The 24,027-nt window shown below is 45.9% G+C and overlaps 1 long non-coding RNA gene across 1 annotated transcript in view; it reads right to left on the reverse strand.

Moving 5' to 3' along the window:
- Positions 1 to 2,991: 2,991 nt before the first annotated feature.
- LOC310742573 overlaps positions 2,992 to 24,027 on the reverse strand; it is a 403,250-nt gene continuing 382,214 nt past the window's right edge. The window contains exon 3 of the long non-coding RNA XR_014538571.1: positions 2,992 to 3,031. This is a non-coding gene — a long non-coding RNA (uncharacterized lncRNA). The remainder of the gene's footprint in view (positions 3,032 to 24,027) is intronic.

Here is a 24,027-nt window from a genome sequence, read left to right on the forward strand (position 1 = left end):
CAGTGGTACCTCAGGTTACATACACTTCAGGTTACATACACTTCAGGTTACAGACTCCGCTAACCCAGAAATAGTACCTCAGGTTAAGAACTTTGCTTCAGGATGAGAACAGAAATCGTGCTACGGTGGCACGGCAGCAGCAGAAGGCCCCATTAGCTAAAGGGGTGCTTCAGGTTAAGAACAGTTTCAGGTTAAGAACAGACCTCCGGAACAAATTATGTACTTAACCCGAGGTACCACTGTATATGGCAAGAAGTAAGGTTAAAGCTTTCCTTTACAACCTGGTGGTCTGCCTGTTGTGTCAGTGCAGTAGAAATTGTAGTGTTGCAAGGTTGCATCCTAACATAACAGCATTAGAAGAACCTTGCTGAATCAAGCCAGTGGTCTGTCCAGTTCAGGATCTAGAATCATAGGTTCCACTGTCGAACGGCTCTTACCATCAGAAAGTTCTTCCCCATGTTTAGTCGGAATCTCCCTTCTTGTGACTTGAAGCCATTGGTTCGAGTCCTAGCCTGTCATACACCTTGTCCCCATGGTGGCCAAACAGAGGCCCTTGGGAAGACTGCAAGGAGAGCCAAAGGGCAACAGCATTCTCCTCACTTGTGATCCCCAGCACCTGGAATTCAGAGGCATACTGCCTCCAAAATGGCGGAGCTTCATGCTCCGGCATCGGGGGGGGGAGAGCAGGTGGGGGTGGGGTTGGTCACATCCTGGGGGTGTGGCGCCCTGCCCACAGGGGCGTGGCATGCATCCTGGGGCAGGGCATGTTGCCTGCATGGGCGTGGCACCCAGTGCGGGCAGGGGGGCAGTCGCGATGGCACCCCACTGGGATTGCGCTCCCCCCGCACTCCTCTTCCTCCGCCAGTGTGCCTCCGCCAATGGGAGCAAGGCACAGCGATTGTGGCTGGTAGCCAAGGAAACCTTTACATCCTCTTTTATTTTATTTTATATTCATTTTCCTTTTTCATTCATCACATACATCTCATATTCATAACATTTACTATGCATTCCTTCCTCCTCCCCCCCCCCACCCTGGGCTTCCCCCAACTTCCGCTTCTGAGTTGTTTTTACTTTCACCTTCTTTGCTCCCTCCTAAAAGAGAAAACTACAGTGCTACCTCAGGTTTCATACGCTTCAGGTTACAGACTCCGCTAACCCAGAAATAGTACCTCGGGTTAAGAACTTTGCTTCAGGATGAGAACAGAAATCGTGCTCCGGCGGCACGGCGGCAGCGGGAGGCCCCATTAGCTAAAGTGGTGTTTCAGGTTAAGAACAGTTTCAGGTGAAGAACGGACCTCCAGAACGAATTAAGTTCTTAACCCGAGGTTGTTGTTGTTTAGTCGTGTCCGACTCTTCGTGACCCCATGCACCAGAGCACGCCAGGCACTTCTGTCTTCCACTGCCTCCCGCAGTTTGGTCAAACTCATGCTGGTAGCTTCGAGAACACTGTCCAACCATCTCATCCTCTGTCGTCCCCTTCTCCTTGTGCCCTCCATCTTTCCCAACATCAGGGTCTTTTCCAGGGAGTCTTCTCTTCTCATGAGGTGGCCAAAGTATTGGAGCCTCATCTTCAGGATCTGTCCTTCCAGTGAGCACTCAGGGCTGATTTCCTTCAGAATGGATGCGTTTGATCTTCTTGCAGTCCATGGGACATTCAAGAATCTCCTCCAGCACCATAATTCAAAAGCATCAATTCTTCGGCGATCAGCTTTCTTTATGGTCCAGCTCTCACTTCCATACATCACTACTGGGAAAACCATAGCTAATCCGAGGTACCACTGTACTAATAACATATATATACAATAACATCAAACATAAAAACATAAAAATAACAATGAATACACCATATTATTTCTCTTTCTTCTACACATTTTCTAATACTAATAATGTGGATGTTTGTTTAAATCCTGCCATCAAGTCTATAGACTTGTTTCTGCAAGTATAATATAAATGGTTCCCATTCTTTTTCAAAGTCACTGTTGTCTTTTTCTCTTAGTTTGTCTGTCATTTTTGCCAGTTCTGCATAGTTCATCAACTTCTCCTGCCGTTGTTCTTTAGTTGGTATTTCTCCAAGCTTTACATCCTCTTTTAAAGCCATCGAAGCCATTCCTACAACTTGTGCCACACAATTCCGTGGTAACTATGCACTGTGGGGAGAATTCAGCCCTGAATCTTCCAAAATTCAGCTTCATTTGACAGCCCTGAGTGTTATGGGAAAGGGATTTTACACACCTTTATCATGTCCCCTCTTACTTAACTTTTCCTCAAAAGGAAAAAAGCCCCAAATGTTGTCACCTTTCCTCAAAGGGAAATTCCTCCACCCCTTGCTAAGGAAGGACCAATCCTGTTCAGTATCGAAAGCCTTTTGCCTGACCTTGCCTAAGGCCCCTCAAGGGACCTAAAGGACACAACTGCTTCGATCTGAAGAACTGGTGCCACACAATACTCATTCTGCAGTTCAAAGATATCCAACTTTTGGTGTGGTGGCACTATGGAACTCCCTGCCTATTGAAAGCCTAGAAGCAGGAGCTGAGTACAACCGCAACTCTCCCCAGTTGCGATTCCCAGCAAGTGGTGTTCAAAAAATATGACTAGCCCTAAATGTTGGTCCTCAATGGAGGGGCTGAATGAGGAATGGAGCTATAGGGCCAGGACCAAGGGTATCTGCCAGAATTCACAACACCACCACCTGTATATAGAGCAACAAGGTGGGTTAAACCACAGAGCCTAGGACTTGCTGATCAGAAGGTTGGCGGTTCGAATCCCCGCGACGGGGTGAGCTCCCGTTGCTCGGTCCCTGCTCCTGCCAACCTAGCAGTTCGAAAGCACATCAAAATGCAAGTAGATAAATAGGTTCCGCTCCAGTGGGAAGGTAAACGGCGCTTCCGTACGCTGCTCTGGTTCACCAGAAGCAGCTTAGTCATGCTGGCCACATGACCCGGAAGCTATATGCCGGCTCCCTTGGCCAATAAAGCGAGATGAACGCCACAACCCAGAGTTGGCCACGACTGGACCTAATGGTCACGGGTCCCTTTACCTTTACATAAGCAACAAAGAAGCCGGTGGAACAAATGGGAAAAGCAACCTTGGAGCAATTTCAAAAGCCTCCGAACATCTCTTTATAATTAGGCCCTTCAAATAACAAAGAGATAAGGTGGTGTTTTCCCCTCTGACAATGTTAGAACCAGGAGAAGAAAAACTTGAGGAAGAAGTCGCTGTCTGTGACCCACATAGGCTATCCTGGGGAAGAATAAACGATGTGCTCATGCAGATGTTTGAAGGAGAAAGCGGCTGTATTTTCTCCAGGCAAGAAGAAGGAAGTGACAGGCATTGAGATTTAAATGGCAGCGGGTGACATTAGGAGCCTCAATTAAACGTCGTTAGGGCCTTCACAGCAACAAATTATTGTTGCATGCCCACTCATCAGGAAAGCATTAACAAGCCCACAGATAGACAAACAGCTTGATCCGTGGGAAAAAAAACATACAAAAGGGGGGATTTTAAAAGTGCAACTGGAGGCAGAGCTAGCTCCAGGGGATGGCTTGCTTGGGCGTTTGACAGCGCCCCAAGCAGTGGAGGCTGGCTGGTACATTAGGGCGAATGGGACACTGCCCCACCAACTGTAGTCAGCTCTGAGTAATAGAATAATAGTGTTGGAAGGGACCCGCAAGGATCATCTATTCCAACCCCCTGCAATGCAGGAATCTCAGCTAAAGCATCCATGACAGATGGCCACCCAACCTCTGCTTAGAAACCTCCAAGGAAGGAGAGTCCACCACATCCTGAGGAAGACCGTTCCACTGTCAGACAGCTCTTACCGTCAGAAAATTATTCCTGATGCTTAGTCGGAATCGTCCTTCTTGTAACCTTGAAACCATTGGTTTGAGTCCTACCTTCCAGAGCAGGAGAAAGCAAGCTTGTTCTCTCTTCCATGTGGCAGTCCTTGAGATATTTGAAGATGGCTATCATATCTCCTCCCAGTCTCCTCTGCACACACTGAGAGCCAGTGTGGTGTAGTGGTTCAGAGCGGTAGACTCGTAATCTGGTGAACTGGGTTCGATTCCCCGCTCCTCCACATGCAGCTGCTGGGTGACCTTGGGCCAGTCACACTTCTTTGAAGTCTCTCAGCCCCACTCACCTCACAGAGTGTTTCTTGTGGGGGAGGAAGGGAAAGGAGAATGTTAGCGCTTTGAGACTCCTTTGGGTAGTGATAAAGCGGGATATCAAATCCAAACTCTTCTTCTTCTTCTTCTTCTCTTTTCCAGGGTACCCATCTCCCTCAACCATTCATCATAAGGCCTGATTTCCAGACCCTTGATCACCTTGGTTGCCCTCCTCTGCACACATTCCAGCTTCTCAACATCCTTCTTAAATTGTGGTGCCCAGAACTGGACACAGTATTCCAGGTGTGGTCTGACCAAGGCAGAATAGAGTGGTACTATTACTTCCCTTGATCTGGACACTGTACATCTGTTGATGCAGCCAAGAATAGCATTAGCTTTTCTTTGCTGCTGCATCACACTGTTGCCTCTTGTTAAGCTTGTGGTCCACCAAGACCTGTATATCCTTTTTACACATACTACAAGTAAGCCACGTGTCCCACCCTATCTTATATTTGTGCATCTGGTTCTTCCTGCCTAAGTGCAGAACCTTACATTTGTCCCTACTGAAATTCATTTTGTTAGCCTGGGCCCAGTTCCCCAATCTGTTCAGCTCATTTTGAATTCTGATTCTGTCTTCTGCAGCATTAGCTACCCCTCCTAATTTCATGTCACCTGCAAATTTGATGAGCATCCCCTCAATTCCTTCATCCAAGACTTCTCTCCTACTTGCCTTCCTTCTTCCTTAAAACTAGACCAGGAAGTGAGCATGGCTGCCAGCTTCCTCCTTCTCTTCAATGTTGTCCTTGTAGAACTCAGGGAGGCAAAACTAAAATTAGTTGTCTCCGCCTGCCATTGGCTCTGGTGCCACCTGCTGGTGACCTCCCAGACTTCTGCCCTACCAATCCCAATGGGCAACATCTGTCACTGGGGTATGGTGGAGATGTTTGCTTAAGTAATTCTTCATTTCCCTTCAATTGAAGAAATTCCCTTTCAATTGCAGTACAGTGGTACCTCTGGATTCGAACGGGATCCATTCCGGAGCCCCATTCACATCCTGAAGCAAACACAACCCGCGTCTGCTCGTCTGCGTCTGAGCGGGTCATGATTCACTGCTTCCGCGCATGCGTGTGATGTCATTTCAAGCGTCTGCGCATGCGTGGGCGGTGAAACCCGGAAGTAACGCGTTCCGTTACTTCTGGGTCACCACGAAGCACAACCTGAAAATGCTCAACCCGAAGGTATCATATTTTTCACTCTATAAGACGCACCAGACCACAAGACGCACCTAGTTTTTGGAGGAGGAAAACAAGAAAAAAAATATTCTGAATCTCAGAAGCCAGAACAGCAAGAGGGATTGCTACGCAGTGAAAGCAGCAATTCCTCTTGCTGTTCTAGCTTCTGGGATAGCTGCGCAGCCTGCATTCGCTCCATAAGACTCACACACATTTCCCCTTACTTTTTATGGGGGGGGGGGAGTGAGTCTTATAGACAAAAAAATACGGTACTTCAACCCGAGGTATGATGACCGTAGAGATTATGCTATATTGCTCTCTAAATGTATTGCATGGCATGAACTGGGGTTCAGTGTGTTATTTAGAACTGGGAGGCTATGCTCCTTTGCTCACGAACCAGCTAACCCATAACACAGTAAAAGGAGCTGGAAGCAAGGAGGGGGGAAGAGAAGGGAGCAAAGGAAGAAAAGAGAAGGAAATTGCCCTGGCATTTTCTCCTTGGCTGGAATCACAAGGCATGAACACAATGAGAAAGAGGGGAAAGATTCAAGGTTATAGGAAATCAAGCACATATGCTCTTAACCTCTAGCCCTCCCTCAAAACCAATATGCTGTGGGTTGTATGTAATCCAGTTGCCAACAATTCCTTCATTGTTCCCTGCGCCTCTCACTCCTATCCCACCCCGCCTCCCCTCAGCAGCAAAAGAGAAGCGCATTATGTGCTTTATTCATTTAAATGTGCCCCGCACCACCGAATGATAGATTCTCCGCTAATATCATTAGCTGCACACGCTGTTAATTGTAGCGGCTGCTAATCCATCTGAGCAGCCAAAATGATATTAGCTTTCAATAGGATTTACATATATTCAGTCGTGTTTTCTGCACCAGCTAGCAATTAAAGTTTAAACTGTTGAACATGCGGTTTGCTGGAGGCTAAGTAATATTTAATAGCATTAACAATGCGCTCCCCCTCCCCGCCAGCCTCTGAATCTCTTTACAGGCTCATCAATTCACCGGCTTTGCTGGGTGGCACAGTGCACAATGGCAGCAGCCCTCCTCCTCACGGCACAGGAAATAAAGACGTATGATGTCATGCCAGGTAGAACAGTGTGCCAGAGCAGAGGGCCCTGTCCCTATCATAGGAATGGGAAGCAAGGAGAGGTGGGCTTGCCAAAACCGGGACTCTGCAGTCTCCATAATAGCAATTGCCTGGAAGGAAACAGCCGGGGGCATACGGAAATGACAGCTATTAACAAAAAGCCCGTAAAATGATGGATTAACCATTTCTGGATCCTAATTGCATGGATGGGAAGCCTGTGAGGACTACAGTTCCCACCATCCCTGGTCCTAATGGCTTGGGAGTTGTAGGTCAGGGACACCCAGAGCGCCACAGGTCCCCAATCTGTGTTAAGAGGTATTCCTTCCACAAAACATTATCCGATCTTTTGCATCTGTGAAGTAGCCTAAGCGTTAACTTGAGCTGAGTGGAAATGGCATCCAGTTCTTCGCAAACATTATTGTTATTACAGTGGTACCTCGCGTTAAGAACTTAATTCGTTCTGGAGGTCCGTTCTTAACCTGAAACTGTTCTTAACCTGAAGCACCACTTTAGCTAATGGGGCCTCCCGCTGCCACCGCACAATTTCTGTTCTGTTCTTAACCCAAGGTACTATTTCTGGGTTAGCGGAGTCTGTAACCTGAAGCATCTGCAACCCAAGGTACCACTGTACTAAAAAGGCCTTTCATTTAGGTTATCCCCCAATGCATTTTTTAAAAAGCCTTATTCCTTTACTTGTCTTCGCTTTCATTTGCACTCGCTTGCCCTCAGTGATGTCACGATGTTGTAAAATCTGATTCGTTGTGCAGCGTTGCAACACCACCTTTATTTAGATTGGGTGGAGATCCTCCATGTGGCTCATCTAAGAAGCAGAAAGAAGCAGCAGTCAGGAGAAAGAGAGATGTAGGGAGAAAATTGGCAGGGGAGAAAATGGGCAAAATCTGAAAGTTTTCTTGGGAAAAATTTCTACCCCACTCCAATCGTTGGTCCCTGAAACTTATTCAGTCCTTTGGTTTTAAGCCTGACACAAAAAGAATTAGGAGCTGCTGGGTCTGTAGGCAATGCCCCCATGTGGCGAACCTTTGAAGTTGCAGGGGGCAGTTTCTCAGTGAAGTTCCTTCAGGCCCTGGACTGACTCCACTCACCCCGATTTGTTCTTCGGTCTTGAGTGCTGGACAGCCCCGTTCCTCCTGGTTTCAGGCTCCTGACTCCTGGACAGTCCTGACAGGAAGGAAAACTAAAGAACCACAAACATTTGACACCGGGGAATCTTGTTGTCCAGCTCTCATGAATCGAAGAAAAGGCCAAAGGTCCATCCCTTTCAGCATCCTGTTTTCACAGTGGCCAAACAGGAAAGATGGAGGGCACAAGGAGAAGGGGACAACAGAGGACGAGATGGTTGGACAGTGTTTTTGAGGCTACCAGCATGAGTTTGACTGAGCTGCGGGAGGTGGTGGAGGACAGGGGTGCCTGGCGTGCTCTGGTCCATGGGGTCACGAAGAGTCGGACACGACTAAACAACTAAACAACAACAACAAACAGATGCCTTTGAGAAGCCTACAAGCAAGACCAGAGTGAAACAGCACTTTCCTCACCTGTGTTGGGCTGCTTCAGGATTATGTCCACGACCTGTCGTTGCTCAACATCTTTATAAACAACTTGGATGAAGGAATCGAGGGGATGCTCATCAAATTTGCAGATGGAACCAAACTGAGAAGCGTAGCTAATGCCACAGAAGACAGAATTGGGATTCAGGATGACTGTAACGGATTGGAGATCTGGGTCCAACAGAACAAAATGAATTGCAGTAGGGACAAATGTAAGACTCTATTCTTAGGCAGAAAAAGCCAGCTGTAGAAATATAAGATGGGAGGATGGACACCTGGCTTACTAGCCGTACATGTGAAAAGGATCCAGGGGTCTGAGTAGACCACAAACTGAACATGAGTCAACAGTGTGATGCAGCAGCAAAAAAGGCTAATGCTCTTCTGGGCTGCATCAACAGAAATCTAGTATCCGGATCAAGAGAAGTCATAGTACCACTCCATTTTGCCTTGGTTAGACCACACCTGGAATACTGTGTCCAGTTCTGGACACTACAATTTAGGGAGGAGGTTGACAAACTGGGATGTGTGCAGAGGAGGGTAACCAAGATGATCACAGGTCTAGAAACCAAGCCTTATAAGGAATGGTTGAGGGAGCTGGGTATGTTTATTTATTTATTTATTTTTATAAATTTTTATTGGTTTTTCAACACATATTAAAAGACAAAACAACACAATACATAAACAAACAAACAAACATATAAACACGTATAGTTTCTTGACCATTTTTTACTTAAACCTTCTTTCAGCGACTTCCCCATACCTCCCCTTTCTGCATCCCTGTTTTAAATCAATCCAGCAACCCCTAATTTCAATTTCTTATAGCACTTTCTTTAAATCTTTTTTCTCATATCCAATTGTTTGTCACTGCAATTCTATTTTGCATTACCCAAGACATTTTAACATTCATTAATTTTACAACAATTCTTAAGATAAACTTTAAATTTCTTCCAATCTTCTTCCACCGTCTCTTTCCCTTGGTCACGGATTCTGCCAGTCATCTCCGCCAGTCCCATATAGTCAATCACCTTCGTCTGCCACTCTTCCAGCGTGGGTAGTTCTTGTGTCTTCCAATACTTTGCTAAGAGTACTCTTGCTGCTGTTGTAGCATACATAAAAAACGTCCTATCTTTCCTTGACACCAATTGACCTACCATGCCCAGGAGGAAAGCTTCTGGTTTCTTCACGAAAGTGCATTTAAGCACCTTTTTCATTTCATTATAAATCATTTCCCAGAAGACCTTAATCCTAGGGCACGTCCACCAGGGAGCTGGGTATGTTTATCCTGGAAAAGAGGAGACTGTGAGAAGATATTATAGGCATCATCAAATATCTCAAGGGCTGTCACATGGAGAATGGAGCAAGCTTATTTTCTCCTGCTCTGGAGGGTAGGACTCAAACCAGTGGCTTCAAGTTACAAGAAGGGAGATTCTGACTGAATATTGGGAAGCACTTTCAGACAGTAAGAGTTGTTTGATAGTGAAACAGACTCCCTTGGAAGGTCTTAGACTCTCCTTCCTTTAGCTGGGATTCCTGTTTTGCACAGTTATGTGTAGGTTTCCATTTCCCAGACACTTTCTTTCCACCTAGGACGTTCCACCAGCTCTGGTTAAGCACAAGAATGGCTGCAACAGATTTCATTGAAGAGGTCTGATTGAATATATTTTCCAAATTCTTCCTACAGTGCTCACTCATCTCTATCAAATAGTTATTCTAATCACTTTGAGGGTGTCACACCGTCGCTCACATGTTAATGTGCTCGTCTATTATTCTATCATTTGCTCTCTATTTTAATTGCCTTGGCAACAAGGAGCAAGTCTTTTCTTATCCTTACACATATTAGCATTTAAAATATTAGAGAATAAATGCCAAGTTCAGGATAATTTCTTGGAGCTGACCTTCCTTTATGTCGGTGGTTTTCAAATGGTGTTTCTGGGGGTTCCTGGGGACCCTCACTAGCCTTCAGGAGTCCCTCATTAAGAAGAACAATAATAGATGTCTCTGAAAACCAGATCGCTACAACCAATCTTCACCACATGCTTCGTATGCAGAAGGCCCCAAATCTGCCATCCCCCTTTGTTATGTGTTTATTTCATTTATGAATCTCTTCCTGTGAAATATCTTGAAGTGATTTAACAATAAAAACACCAATAGCATACCCTCCAACATTTCTCTGATGAAAATAGGAATGAAATATGAAAATTATAACGATAATTTTACTACTACTACTACTACTACTACTACTACTACTACTACTAATTTATTATTTATACCCCGCCCATCTGGCTGGGTTTCCCCAGCCACTCAGGGCGGCTCCCAACAGAATATTAACAACACAATAAAACACCAAACATTAAAAAAACTTCCCTAAACAGGGCTGCCTTCAGATGTCTTTTAAAAGTCAGATAGTTGTTTATTTCCATTACATCTGCTGGGAGGGCGTCCCACAGGGCAGGCACCACTACCGAGAAGGCCCTCTGCCTGGTCCCCGTAACCTCACAGCAGTGGCGTAGCGTGGGGGGTGCAGGGGGGGCCGGCCGCACCGGGCGCAACATCTGGGGTTAGGGCAAATCCACAGGTTAGGGGGCGCAAATCCACGGGTTAGGGGGCGCAAATTACTTGCCTTGCCCCGGGTGCTGACAACCCACGCTACGCCACTGCCTCACAGTGAGGGAACCACCAGAAGGCCCTTGGAGCTGGACCTCAGTGTCCAGTCTGAATGATGGGAGTGGAGACCCTACATCTTACTGGGTTGCCCCAGCCACTCTGGGCAGCTTCCAACATATATAAAAACAAAATAAAACATCAAACATTTTAAAAACCCACCTTCCCTATACATGATTGCCTTCAGACGGCTCGGGGGTCGGATAACTCCATACCCGCCAACATTTCTCCAATGAAAATGGGGACATCCTAAGAAAAAGTGGGACATTCTGGGATCAAATCAGAAACTGGGACTGCTTCTCTAAATCAGGGACATCCCTGGAAAATAGGGACACTTGGAGGGTCTTTAATAGTATACACATCCAGTGGCGTAGCGTGGGGGTGCAGGGGGGGCCGGCCGCACCAGGCACAACATCTGGGGGTTAGGGTTAGGGGGCGCAAATCCACGGGTTAGGGGTGCAAATTACTTGCCTTGCCCCGGGTTCTGACAACCCACGCTACGCCACTGTACACATCCACCTATTTCAGAGATAAAACCAGTGAAAGCAATGGCCCCACCTACAGCTATACTACTTTAACAGTCATTGCTTCCTTCAGAGTATCCTGGGAACTATAGTTTGTTATGGGTGCTGACAGTTGTTAGGAGACCCCTAGTCCATGCGCAGAGCCATAATTCCCAGACTTCCTTAGGACAAGGGATTGAGGGTGAAACCACTCTTAGAACTGTAGCTCATGTGAGCGGAAAAGGGACCTCCTGTCAACTCTCAGCACACTTAACAAACTACAGTTCTCTGGAGTCTTCGGGGGAAACTATGGACTCAGCTGTAGAGCTTCAAATAAAACATTTTAAGTGTGTTAAGTGAAATATACAATGTGACACTCGATGGCGATAGTGAGCCTCATGGAAAATTCAATGTATTTTTAAAAACGCTTTTTTAAAAAAGCATTTTCGCAATGTTTTTAATATGTGGGTAGATTCCATCCTATGACTGCTTCAAGTGGTCTGAGACTGCTTTAAATGTATAGCATGCATGAGGCCTTAGTTTCAACATCCCTGGGGCCTTGAATCACTCCATTTTTTTTTGTTTGTTTAAAAAATCAGCAATTACTGATGTAGTCTGTTGCCAGGAGGCGAAGTGTTTGTTTATTTATTTATTTAGTAATTGAAATAAAAAGGCCACATTGAAAAGGATACCCGGCTGTGGTTACTCGTTGCAAAATTACTGGAACGCAATGTCCCTTTCGTAACAGGGTGCCTTTGATGAAATAAAGCATATGCTCACCCCCCCTTATTTTTTCTTTTTGAAAAAGCCTTCTGGGAACCTGCTGATTTCCTGCACTATAAACTTTCCATGACCATAATCAGTGTGGAAGCTGTGATGTTCTGACAAGGTGGGTGCCCTATGCCTCGCTCAGTCTGAGCCACACAGAAGTTCTGTGTCTCATCAATACATTGTGTTAATCCATCTTGTGAGATTCGAGGGGTTCCAGGCACTTTACCCAGAGTCCATGTTACCTTTGGGAAAGGAGGGCACAACAGAGACTGCGGCGTCTTTATACTATATGGTTTATTTACAGATATACAACCTGAGATGGGACGCGGGTGGTGCTGTGGGTTAAACCACAGAGCCTAGGACTTGCCGATCAGAAGGTTGGCGGTTCAAATCCCCATGACGGGGTGAGCTCCCGTTGCTTGGTCCCTGCTCCTGCCAACCTAGCAATTCGAAAGCACATCAAAGTGCAAGTAGATAAATAGGTACCACTCTGGCGGGAAGGTAAACGGCGTTTCCATGCGCTGCTCTGGTTCTCCAGAAGTGGCTTAGTCATGCTGGCCACATGACCCAGAAGCAGTACACCGGCTCCCTCGGCAATAAAGCGAGATGAGCGCTGCAACCCCAGAGTCGGTCACGACTGGACCTAACAGTCAGGGGTCCCTTTACCTTTACCTTTACAACCTGAGATGGAGGGTTTCACAGCACTGACACTCCAAAAAAGACCTTGCTTCAACCCCTTAGGTACAGATTTGGATTCGAATAGACATCAAACATCTCCACAGAGCACTCTGTTTACTCGCATTGAGAAACAATGGGACTTCTTGTGGCTGGGAAAGCATTGGAAGCGCATCAAACGACTAATAAGCACCCTGCAAGTAAATCAGGATGAATGCACCTTGGTGCATAACCTCTGCCAGACAAATCGGAACAAATGCTCTGTAGGTTAGACTGGCATTTGTAGGTTAGACTGGCATAGACAGGGGTGTAGAAACGGATGGAGGTGGGGGTGCAATCTGCCCTGGGTGTCATCCTTGAGGGGGAGTGGAAAAATGGCACACCGTGGGGGGGGGGCACTTACCGTGGGGCCTGGCCTGCAGCGCGCCCGAGCCACGCGTCTCCCCTGGGAGTCATGCTGTGGCTCAGGGCCCTGTGCTGCCCGAAACGGTAGCATGGGGCTTGCATCTTCCAGACGGACTCCGTGGGCAGCTCACCGCATGAGTGGATCGCCGTGGCGCCTCCAAGCGGGTCGCCCCACCCTGTGGGCAGATTGTCCCACCCCCGCAGCTAGCTACCCCCTGCCTAGTCTAACAAGCAAATCAGTGCAAGCAAATTGTGCAAGCAGATCAGTATGGCGGCTCAGTGAGGAGGTCTTCTGGAGGAGCCCTGCCTATGGTAATAATAATAATAATAATAATAATAATAATAATAATAATAATAATTTATTTATTATTTATACCCCGCCCATCTGGCTGGGTTTCCCCAGCCACTCTGGGCGGCTTTCAACAGAATATTAAAGTGCAATAGTCTATTAAACATTAAAAGCTTCCCTAAACAGGGCTGCCTTCAGATGTCTTCTAAAAGTCTGGTAGTTGTTCTTCTCTTTGACATCTGGTGGGAGGGCATTCCACAGGGCGGGTGCCACTACCAAGAAGGCCCTCTGCCTGGTTCCCTCTAATTTGGCTTCTTGCAGTGAGGGAACCGCCAGAAGGCCCTCGGCGCTGGACCTCAGTGTCCAGGTAGAACAATGGGGGTAGAGACGCTCCTTCTGATATACTGGACCGAGGCCGTTTAGGATGCACCATTAATAAAACCCTAATCCAGAGAGCCATAGTGGGGAAAAACAAGGGAGGGCTGTCTGCTTATCTGTAACAGGAGATCGGTTGTTTTGAGTAAATTCATATGCATTTGCTGCATATCTGCCCTTAGTATTTCTCAATGTAGCAGTCACTTCACTTCCATTTATCTCCCACGAGGCTTTCTGTGTCAAGAAGCTTTAGCATGAAAACATGTCGTGTGTAGTGGCCTTGTTTGAGTCGATCGCCCCCTTCCCTGTTCTCTCCAGATAACATTGTTCAAGCCGAACATTTCCAGCCCTTGATGATGAATGACACGGTCATTGTGCAAAGATATGTTTAATGCTATCAACGGTCCCAAATAATTAACATGGACAAAATCCTCTTCTTACCCAAGGGAGCCTGGGAATGGGATTTGGGGTGGAGGGCATCCAGGGGGGGCTCTCTGCCAGCTATACCTCTGGCATAAGGAGACTTCCTTCTATCATACAGCGGCACTGCCCAGTGTATGCAAATCAATAGAATTAGCTCCACATTGCGAGTCCTTATTTTCCTCGGAGAAATTTTGGAGGGTATGGAGTTATGTGAACCCCTGAGCCAAGGAAATAAGTAACTATACAACCATTAGAAGACATCTGAAGGCAGCCCTGTAAAGGAAAGGTTTTTTTAATGTTTAATGTTTGCTTATGTCTTTCATAAACAGTGGTACCACAGGTTACATACGCTTCGGGTTACAGACGCTTCAGGTTACAGACTCCGCTAACCCAGAAATATTACCTCGGGTTAAGAACTTTGCTTCAGGATGAGAACAGAAATCGTGCTCTGGCAGCGTGGCGGCAGCAGGAGGCCCCATTAAGTAAAGTGGTGCTTCAGGTTAAGAACAGTTTCAGGTTAAGAACAGACCTCCAGAACAAATTACACTTAACCCAAGGTAATATTTCTTCTTAACCCGAGGTAATATTTCTGGGTTTGCGGAGTCTGTAACCTGAAGCGTACGTAACCCAAAGCGTATGTAACCCGACGTACTGCTGTAAGTACTTAACCTGAGGTACCTGTATGTTGGAAGCAGTCCAGAGTGGCTGGGGCAACCCAGTCAGATGGGTAGGGTATAAATAATAAAATTATTATTATGGAATAGGACGTTCCTATTTTCACCAGAGAAATGCTGGAGGGTATGAGGTAAGGGGCAGGCTAGAACTGCTGGGGCTTAAGGTGACCACAGAAGTGTCAGGAGGTCCCTCTGCTTGCCACAGTCACCCTTCAAAATGTACACTTCCCCAAAATTTGCGGTACTGCCAGTGCCTTTCCATGAGCGTGCCAAACTCATCCCTGCCTCACCTCTACCTCTCCCAGTAAGCTGCAGCGGTGTGACCAACTGGAGGTCAGATTACCAGCTCTGCCCCACACCACTGCCTGCTCCTGCACATGAATAAGTTTAGATGACTGGCAACACAATGCATGGACTTATTCCACTGAGAAGCATTGCAATTTGCAGTGCCATTAAGCGATACAAAAACTCTATTCGTGTTCTTAGATCGAGGATATTGATGTTTGCAGCCAACACCTGGTGAACATGTATGTATGAACCAGCTCTTAAAATAGCATTAAGATTACACTTTAGGCTGCTTAAGAGCCTACTCCATAAACCAATTTAGACATAGTATGAAGATCTAATCCTGCTGTAACCAATGGAGCTAGAGTACCAGTTAGTTTGTGGATAAGGCTGCAAATCCCATTGATTGAATGTGAGTGTGATTATTTAAGTAGTTTGTGTATCACGTTCTAAATCCGGCTTGATGGGCATTACTGAATCAGCCTGAATACTTTCAGAAGCAAACTTCGTTTTGCCATCTGATGGCGAAACAGGGGAACTGCTAGACAGAGCTGTGACGATGGCAATTGTTTGAAGCCAAGGATAGCCGGTCACTGGTCTGTGGGTTGGCTGAGCTTTGGCCTCCAAAACAACCCTGACTGTTCCCTATCACGTTGAAATCATGGCAGAAGGTGTAAACATAGTTGTGTTTGCGTCAAGGAAAAGTTATTTGGATCAGTGCTAAATCTGGAACGTTGTGCAGGATGCAAAATGGTGGCAAGGTAGCCACAACAGCAACATAAGAAGGTGTCGTTTTCTATCTTGCCTGTTCACATCACACGCTGCACTGTTTCTGTTCCTCTGCAGTTTGTCATCCACCCAAAACTGCATTATTTGCCCACTGACAAATTATGCATAATGAAATGCATAAATTAGATAAATTACATTACCATTACATTATTCTACCCCATTCATTTCAACAGAAAGCAAATAGAAAGGAGATGGGGAAAACACAATCGCATATCACTTGTGGACTAAAAGCAACAACAGCAGTAAATGCTGATCATAATCACTGGGTTAATTTCTTCTCCAGAGATAAGCAAATGTCGGCAAATTCTACTCCCGTTTTTGTTTTCGTTGGAATATCCCATGGCTGCTGCAAAACACACACACACCTCTTGAGGGATAAGGAAATAAGATGTGCCACTGTCACTTCTAGTGCTATCTCCACCCCTGAGAGACTGTTGGAGCATTTCTCCTTCCCCTAGAGAATATCGGTGAAATGGTCCCCTCAATTTCTCTGCCCACAAACAGGGTGGAGAATGTGAAGAGGCCACTTGCATACAGCTCTCGTTTGAAACAATTTGGGGGCATTTAAAGAAAGCAGGCTGACTTATTTGTGCAGAGCTACAATGCCCCTGAGTGATCGTCTTGAGCAATTGAACACACAAAAGCCACACAGTCACTCTGATCTCATTTGGAATGTGACAAACTCAGGTAAGGCTTAGCGCTGAGCAGACATTGTCTGTTCGGAAAACAATCACCTCCATGGCTTGTTGGGATATTTTGAGCTGCTGGTTCCATGCGTCTTGTTCCTTGCTTGCTTTTTTGCCAACACACCCTGGTAGAAGACTCAGGAGACAGTACTGGTGGAGAAGTCGTATTTATTAAATACAGTGGTACCTTGGGTTACAAACGCTTCAGGTTACAGACGCTTCAGGTCACAGATTCAGCTAGCCTGGAAGTAGTACCTCGGGTTAAGAACTTTACTTCAGGATGAGAACAAAAATCACGTGGCGGCAGCGGGAGGCCCCATTAGCTAAAGTGGTGCTTCAGGTTAAGAACAGTTTCAGATTAAGAACGGACCTCCGGAACAAATTAAGTTCTTAACCAGAGGTACCACTGTATAACAAAGAGAAGGTGTGCAGCCAATCACTAAGTGTGGGCAGGTGGAACTGAATTAGCTTTGGTGAGAGAAGCACCCCTCCGACACCCCTGGCCATGTAAACAGTCACATCCCATGGCTTCCCAGCAAAGGAATGGGAAAAATTCTCTCCTTGCTAAGTGAGCCTTGGGTAAGTGTAAACTCAGGTCCTGCTATCCAACCTTCACTAGGATCTGCACACCGAGCAAAGAGGACACCCCAAATGACCCCACAAGCCAGAGTTACCGGCCAATCATGGGGTTCCCCCCAAAATTTCTACTCTGCCCACAGAAAGGGCAACTAGTAAAACCTGAACTGGAATGGGAAGGGTAGGCTTTGAAAAGAGGAAGAAGAGGAGGGGCAGAACTGTCTTAAGTCAGTGGTTTAGCGTGAGGGGTGCCACAGAGGCAGCTGTCCCAGGCGCAAAATAACTAGGGGTGAAAATTTCAAAAGAAAAAAAAAGCATACCCTCTCGTTCAGCCTCTCTCAAAAGGCAGGGAGCACCTCAAATCCCACCCACCCCGGTCCCACGATTGTGCTCCCGTGCTCCCTTTCCCCTCCCAAAGCCTTCGCTTCTTCCATCAGGTGAAAGGCACATATTGGGGGGGGGGGACTGTTTATATTATTACTATTTTAATGTTCATTCCCCCCCCCCCGCTGGTGGCTGTGATCTGCATTGAACTGAAGTTGTAAAGGGAGAAATGGGTAGCAGGAGCCGATGGAGGAGTTGGGTAGGCTGCAGTTGCCACACTGGTGCTGTCACGGGTTAGGAGGCACAATACTTGTCTTGCCCCGGACTCTGGCAATCCATGCTACGCCACTGTCTTAAATAGCCACAGTCTCCTCTCCCATTGATTGGGCACTCATGCCTTCATGATCTATGGAGCCCTTTCCTTGGGGGGCTTTAAGCAGAGGCTGGATGGCCATCTGCCATGTATGATCTAGTTGAGGTTCTGGAATTGCAGGGGGTTGGAGCAGATGGCACTCAGGGTCCCTTCAAACTCCACAAGTCGATGATTCTGCCAGGGACTGGCAGGATGATTTGCTCCCCTGGGCATAAACCTGGGTCCAACCTGGCGAACTCCTAGGTATGTGTGAATATGTGTGGTTGTCAAATGCAAATCATTGGAGTTTGGTTGTTGTTGTTGTAAAATGTGTTAGGCACAACAGGCAGGCATAAATTTAGGTTGCAATTTATATATAGAAAGATGACTTACACTGAGTAAGAACATTGGTCCATTATCTCAGTATTGTCTATGCCAATTGGCAGCAGATCTCTCAGGCAGATGCCCTGGATGCCAACTTTCCTCTGCTCTAGCCATCATGGTCAAGAGCCCAGAATGTAAGGTTGCTCAGGGTTTCATATAGAAGCTTTTATTAAGCCCCACTTGGAGACACTTAGTACTGATTCTGGTACCTTCTGTATGCAAAGCATGTATTCTACCACAGAGCCATAGCCCTCACTTTAACAGCTCTTCCCAAACTCCTAACTGCTACAGACATAAATGTACACGTTGGCAAATTTGGGAGTCTGAACATTCAAACATCCCTCCTTCTTCCTTCAAGAGGTGTGGCTAGGCTTCCCGGCTTGCATCACTATTTATTAACAGAGGCATGTGCTTCCCTGCCATCGAGCAGAAATAATGTACGTCTTGATTGCCTCAATATCACACCATTTATGACGGCCAGTTTTGTTGCATAGCAGTTTATAGTGACATAACTCGCCATCATTTACGCATTACCGTTCCAATAAAAAGTAGTCTGCGCCGTACTTCTCAAGTACACAGCAATATAATGTCATCATCATAACAGTCAACCCATTATGTAGACCTGCCAGAATCTTTTGCTTACAATCTGCAAGCCTAAATTTAAATCCCTTAATTGGTTTAATTTAGCTTTCTGATTCCACATTTGAAGGAGGGAGGAAAGGGGTGGTTTCCTATTCTTGCTGGGAGCTGCTTCGCAGCCTCCTTCACAGTCTTCTCCTTCTGTTCTATGGAAAAGGTGGAATTAGAGGTACCCCCTTGCAATAGGAGATCTATAACAAGGTTGGGGAACCATTTTCAGCCTGGGCAAACTTCGCTTCTGGGCAAACTTCGGGAGACCATGTGTTGGTGGTAAGTGAAACCAGAGGCAAAGGTTGGCATGGTCATCATCATATTTCTATTTCTATTATTTCTATTTCTATTTCTATTTCTATTTCTATTAATTCTAATTCTAATTCTAATTTCTATTTATTTATACCCCACCCATCTGGCTCGGTTAATTGCAGGTGGAGCAATTAACACAAAGTTTCCTTTTGTACACTAAAGTACAGACATAACTCTTCCCTGTTCTTCATCTGGGTAAGCAAGAAGCATTACTGCACTTCACAAACATATTCCAGCCAGCAAAAAATGCATTCAAGGTGGGTACAAAACCCCCTGTAGAGAGGGGTGCAGCATGAAAAAAATGGATGTGGCTGGGCTATGGGTGTGGCTTAGAGAGAGTATTGGGGGCCAGATGAAAGAGGCCTGAAGGGCCATGTTCAGCTTCTGAGCCTGAGATTCCCCCATCCCTGATCTAGAACTTTGGGAGTGATGTTCCATTCCACACCAGCAGTGCTTAACTGACCCCTCCTCTCCATCATTGTTAACTACCAGGACGGGGGAGGTGGCAGCAAAGTGGTTGTGGTGCAAATGCATTGGCAGGAATGCTGCATTGGTTCTGATGGTGTGTTTGCACCATTCTGACCTTGCTACTTCCCCCCTCCCTCTTAGTAAGCTGCAGCAACACCGGTGGCAGGAGGTCAGTTAAACACTCCTGTCTCACCAACCACTACTGGATAAACCAGGAGGAAGAGCTGTGGAAAAACCTGGGAACTGGAACTTGTGTGCAGGAGGTCCTGGAGTCAATCCCCGCCATCTTCAGGTAGAGCTGGGAAAGATCCTCGTTTGAAATCCAGTCCAGTATTGTGCAGACCAGGCATGTCCAAAGTCCGTTTCAGGGGCCTAATCCGGCACTCCGGTCAGTTTAAAAAAGGTCAACAACTTTGGTTGGCCCTTTGGTCGGCCTCCACAGCCCTTCACTTCATCAAATCTGGCCCTCTTTGAACAAAGTTTGGACACTACTGGTGTAGACAATACTGGACAGGATGGACCAAGTTTTCTTTGTTTCTTGTTGCTTATAATGTTTCTAATGATCTAGATAGGTTTTCCCAAACTTGGGTTTCTAGCTGTTTTTGGACTACAACTCCCATCATCCCTAGCTAGTAGGACCAGTAGTCAGGGATGGTGGGAATTGTAGTTCAAAAACAGCTGGAGAGCCAAGTTTAGGAAACACTGCCCTAGAGCAACCATTTTCTTTCATTTAGTAGTTTCAGAGATTTTGACTCAGAGGGTAGACAGTTAACAAGCTGAGGTGTTCGAGGGAGAAAGTCGCTTCGGTTTTCTTTGTGCAATTTTTATTGGAAGGTTCTTGGACTTCTTGGACTAAGAGAGGCAGGATGCGAATGTGTGGCTCCTTTTCTGAAACCACTAGAAGAAAGAGAGAATGACAGCCACACAAACAGTCCTGCGCCCGTTGCCTGTCTTTGTAGGAGAAATGTTATATGGAACATTAACTTTATAGAACCCTGACGGATGCTCTGCTTAAAGACGTCCTGCTGATCCTGAAACTGGGAACATTTGAGTTAATGGCAAGTAGTTAACACCGAGGCCTGATAGAGTGAAGATGACACTTTGAGTTCTACCTCTACCTTTCTGCCACCTCTTTAGATGAATCTGGCACTACTCTCTTTCAGACCATTATGCTGACAACGGGGTAGAATAATGTAAAAGCCAAGGCTGCAGTCTCTGGGGTAATGTCTATGCACACGTGCTACACATTCTGGTTTTACACCAGCTGAACCACCATGGTTTTCCTCATATGGCACAGTTTTCGGAGACCTATCTGCACTATACATTTAAAACAGTTTCATACCGCTTCAAAGAGTCATGGCTTTCCCTCAATGAATCCTGGGAAGTGTAGTTTGCTGGGCATACTGGGAGTTGTTAGGAGACCTCTGTATCCCTCACAGAGCTACAAATCTGCAGAGTGGTTTAAAAATAAATCCCTCCTCCCAGGCAACTCTGAGAGCTATAGTTCTTGCTCAGAGCACACCCCTCTTCCACATATTCAGCTGAGTGCTGACAAGCTTCTTGCCATACTTTACAGAGGACATGGCCCTCTGTTTGAAGGGAGGGCCAGTGAAAGTCCTGTTAATGATAAAGAACCGTAAGCAATGAAAGAACAGCCTTGCAGGTGTCCATAAATGATCAGAACCTGGACAGTAGGTGGGGCGAACATATTGACCTGGTCATGGTCTTCCCCACTTTGGTAAGATGTACTGCATTCCGCCTGACTTTCAATTTGAACTTAGCCTGATCTTTTATTCCCCTTCCTTCCCTCCCCCTCCCCTTTTTATGAAAATTACCCACTCTGGGATCCCACAGCTAATTCTCCCCTGGTCTCCTCACAGGCCCAAATAGGACTAATTTAGCCAGCTAGCCCTGGTGATCATCTAATGTTTATTGGATGGATTTCCCCCCTATATTGATTTTTGAATTCTGAATTTATTGTTGTTCATGTTTTATACTGTATTGTATGCTGTTTTTTGTTGCATCAATTAAGTTTTTTAAATTGGTTGTTAGCCACCCTGAGCCCGGTTTTCTGAACCAGGAAAGGCGGGGTATAAATAAATAATAATAATAATAATAATAATAATAATAATAATAATAATTAAAATGATGTCAATTGTTTCCAAACACACCTCTATACATATAAAGTAGCACTGGAGAATTTTCTGCAATTTGGCGACTGTTCTAAATGCTGCTATCTTTAGGCTGGACTTGGGCTAGACAGCCTTTCCAACAGAGGACTGCCCTTGGTAAAATAGGTCACTTGACCACCCTAAATGCTGTTCTTGTCATTTCTCTTCCCTTTCCTAGGCTAGACTTAAAATGTCCTAGTGCCTTTAATAGTCTGCTCCATGTTTTATAGAATACAGTGTCATTATAATGAAATGAGATCTGTAATAATAATAATAATAAAAATAAAAACCAAACAAAAGAGCAGTCATGGGATATGATTTTTGTTTCTTAAAAAAAACTCCAAAAAACAAAACTGGAAGGCACAACAGTCACAATGTCCTTTCGGAATAAAGACTCTCATCATAAATTCCCTTTTCCACACACACAAACACACACAAGAGAACAGAGATCAGAGGAATTATTTAACGCTGCTCCTGCCATGCCAAGAAAACAGAAAATGAAACTAAATCAACAGGGGAAATGATGTTGGCCAAGCTGAGTCTGTTTCAGAGTCTCAATGTCTGAAGACACACAAAAATGAGACAGTTATGACAACCCATAATGGGGCATTAAATTGTCAAGAATGTCAACAGAAAATAAAATTACTACTGCATGTGAGTTACGTTCAAGACCCTGAAGAAGAAGAAGAAAAAGACTCAAACCAGTGGAGACTTAAACATGGTGACAAGACAATTTAAAGAATAAAGACGGAAGCAAAAGCAACATGGAAGAATTCTTGTCTTCTTTATTGGCTACTTTAAGGTAAAGGGACCCCTGACCATTAGGTCCAGTCGTGACTGACTCTGGGGTTGTGGCGTTCATCTCGCTTTACTGGCTGAGGGAGCCGGCGTACAGCTTCCGGGTCATGTGGCCAGCATGACTAAGCCGCTTCTGGCGAACCAGAGCAGTGCATGGAAACGCCGTTTACCTTTCTGCCATAGCAGCCATAGCACCTATTTATCTACTTGCACTTTGACGTGCTTTCAAACTGCTAGGTTGGCAGGAGCAGGGACCGAGCAATGGGAGCTCACCCTGTTGCGGGGATTCGAACCGTCGACCTTCTGATCGGCAAGTCCTAGGCTCTGTGGTTTAACTCACAGCGCCACCCGTGTCCCTATTGGCTACTTTAGTAGCCTTCAAAAGCTCTGCAAAATAAAGTAGTTACAACTAAGGCTGTGCCCAATCCAAATGAGGCCTGATCTGGCAACTTGATTTGAAGCCAGCTCAGCCCAGATCCCTGAATCAAGCCAAACTTTGCTTTGAAACTTGACGAATTGCTTTGCTAGTACAGCTTTTTATACAAGTTTTGTGCAAATCTGTGCTTGAACTATGCAATGATAAAGCTGATGGTACTTAAACGCAGGAAGCCTGAGGCGATGCAGACGTCACCTGTTGACAGCAACAAAGCCAGGATTTCCAATTATCACAAATTGATTACAAACACTCTGTATATCAGGACAGACTCATAAACTGCAGTAATAAAATTTGATGTCCACCCATAAGGAAGAGTTCCAGCAGGCTGCCAAAGGTGGCAGTTTAACAGTTACGATCTCAAAGCATTATGAGTTAATCCATTCAAATTGTCATCGAGGTGAAGGCATCAACCTTCCTGGTACAGCAGCTGGCGGGTCTCTGTAGAATGCAATGCAATCTGATCACGTTAAGCAAGACATCATACATACACAATTTCTCAGTGTGTTAAGGCCTGGATGTCATGGACTGGCTGGATGCAGAGGAAGCACAAACTGAGGAACCCCATGGGAACCCCCAAACAAAGAAGGCTCAGAGCCAGGAGATTAGTGGGGGTACGACAACAAGTGGTCAGAGTTTGAAGAGGGAGGTGGTGATGTCAGAAGCTGAAGAAGAAGAATTTGGATTTGATATCCCGCTTTATCACTACCCGAAGGCGTCTCAAAGTGGCTAACATTCTCCTTTCCCTTCCTCCCCCACAACAAACACTCTGTGAGGTGAATGGGGCTGAGAGACTTCAAAGAAGTGTGACTAGCCCAAGGTCACCTAGCAGCTGAATGTGGAGGAGCGGGGAAGCGAACCCGGTTCTCCAGATTACGAGTCTACCGCTCTTAACCACTACACCACACTGGCTCTGAAGAGGCAACAGAGTTGGGGAGCAGGAAGAGGCTGTGTCAGAGGACATGCCAAACTCAAGAGGCAGAAACAGAGAGGGGGTGCAAGTGACAGAGGTGATAATAATAATAATAATAATAATAATAATAAT

The sequence above is a fragment of the Podarcis filfolensis genome (assembly GCF_964270895.1).
Source record: "Podarcis filfolensis genome assembly, chromosome: 9".
In the NCBI taxonomy this organism is placed as follows: Eukaryota; Metazoa; Chordata; class Lepidosauria; order Squamata; family Lacertidae; genus Podarcis; species Podarcis filfolensis.